We start from the raw sequence: 2,645 nt of genomic DNA, 5'->3' as shown, positions 1-2,645 counted from the left end.
TCAGTTCCTGGAGCATATCAAACTGAGAGGTAAGTCAACTAAAATCTTATCGTGGCTCAATCATTCTCATCCCAAATTGGAAATCCAACAACAGACCCACCCACAGAATCTTGCGCTATACTTGCATCATTGAAATTTATCATTTCAAATATCAAAACTATTGTACCCACCCAATTATCGAATGATAATTATCTAATATGGAAATCCCAAGTAACTAAACTAGTGAGAGCAAACAGCTTCATCAATTTCATAGATTCCAACAACTCTCCACCACCCGCCTGCAGCAAGCACCAGACAGATCATTCACCATCAATCCCAAATACACAGAATGAGTTCTAATTGATCAGAACCTAGCTGCAACCATTTGCTCCACAATAACCTCAACAATCTTACCCTACGTACTTCAATTAGACTCATATGCTGCCATTTGAACTACCATTAAAAGAAGGTTACAACCCTCCAACAGATCCAGAGTCATACAACTCAAAAATGAATTACACAATGTTTCAATGAAACAAAAATCAATGGTAGAATATCTAAACGAAATCAATATTCTCGTTGACAAGATTGTAAGTGCTGGTGCCACCATTGACAAAGAAGATATAATTCTATATACATTGAATGGATTACCTCCAGCATACTAATCTTTCAAAAGTACAATTCGCACCATGGTGCAACCAATTAGTCTTGATGATCTATATGCATTCTTGATAAGCGAAGAAATCAATCACATTGCTGAAGCAGCTATACAACATAACTTCCCAAATTAAAATACAACACTATACTCCACCAGAGGCAGAGGCCGCTTCATAACCCAGAATACTCGATCTACAACCTAACCAGCACCCATATGCCAGATATGTAACAAGAAGGGACATTCTGCCACAACCTATTGTCACATATTCAATATAAACTACACTCCTCCAACACAAAAATCCAATACAGCTCTAACGGCCACCAACGACAACTTCAACCCAGATTGGTATCTAAACTCTAGTGCCACATCTCATCTCACAAATGACATCAGCAACTTAACATTAGGTGATCCTCTCCCATACAATGGAATAGATGCTACACATATTAGAGATGGCAGCACACTCCCTATTGCTCACACTGGAGCTGGGCTGCTACCGACCCCCAACAGTAAGCTCAAATTACCTCAAATTCTATATTTCTCAACACTATCTCACAATCTTCTCTCTATTTATCACCTAACCAATAATAAAAACATCACCATTTCATTTAATGCTTCTGGTTTTACTATCAAGGATACCAAGACTAATAAAACTCTACTGCATGGTCCAAGCCGTAATGGATTATATCCTGTACCAACCCTCTCAATCACCCATCAACATTCAGCTCTCTCTACTATCAACAAACAACAAACTGCTGCCATATGGCACAACATACTTGGTCATCCACACAACCGCACCATAATAATCATCTCCAATACAAACAAACACCTCAAAATACCCACATTCTCTGATTTGTATTCTGCTTGTAAAGTGGCCAAGGGGCATAAATTGTAATTTCCTACTTCTAATTCCAATTATATTATTCCCTTAGAACTAGTTCATTCTGATATATGGGGTCCAGCCCCAATTACCTCTCATCAGGGGTATCGATATTATCTCATTTTCATTGATAACTTTTCCAAATTTCTATGGATTTTTCCCATGAAATGCAAATCTGAGGTGCCATCAATCTTTATTAATTTTCATACCATGATTAAGAAAAAAATACCAACCCAGCCTCATCAAACCCTACACAAGTTCCTTCACCGCCTCAAACCCCCCTATACACCCAATGATAACTTGATTCAAAACTGGATCTCTCAAACCCAAAATAATACTCAACCTCTTACTCCAACAAGCCCAAACTCATAATGAAACAACTCCACATCCAACCACATATCAGGAAGCATCCAGACATCAACATTGGAGACAAGAAATGAACACATAATTTTTCGCATTACAAAAAAAAAAAAGCAACTTGGACTTTGGTTCCTCCCCCATCCAACACCCTAGTTCTTGGCTGCTAGTGGACGTATAAAGCCAAACTCCATTCCAATGGCTCAATAGCCAGACACAAGGCACGATTGGTAGCGCAGGGACATACACAAGAATATGACATTAATTACCTGAAAACATTCAGTCCGGTAGCTAAAATTCCAACCATCAGAATTTTACTCACAATTGCATTTAACAAAAAATGGGAAGTACACCAGCTCGATGTGGCAAACGCATTCTTACATGGTAAATTGACCAACACTATATACATAAAACAACCGCAAGGATATGAGGACACTGAACATCCAAACCATGTATGTCTACTTTACAAGGAAATTTATGGACTTAAACAGGCCTCCAGACAATGGTTTACCACCTTCTCAACATTTTTACAACAAATGGGATTTCAACTGAGCAAAACAAACCCATCGTTACTCATATTCTCACAAGCAGAATCCCAGGTATACCTACTAACATATGTAGACGACATCTTATTCACAAATAACAACTCATCTCTCATATCAAGCATCATATTGAAAATGCATAACAAATTCTCGATGAAACACTTGGGTACCGCCAGTAATTTCCTTGGCATCAACATCACCACTCACAAAAACTCACTTTTTCTCTCTCAAC

The sequence above is a fragment of the Dendrobium catenatum genome, unplaced genomic scaffold (assembly GCF_001605985.2).
Source record: "Dendrobium catenatum unplaced genomic scaffold, ASM160598v2 fragScaff_scaffold_993, whole genome shotgun sequence".
NCBI classification, from domain to species: Eukaryota; Viridiplantae; Streptophyta; class Magnoliopsida; order Asparagales; family Orchidaceae; genus Dendrobium; species Dendrobium catenatum.
The sequence above is the reverse complement of the archived record's forward strand: the minus strand, read 5'-3'. Positions refer to the sequence as shown.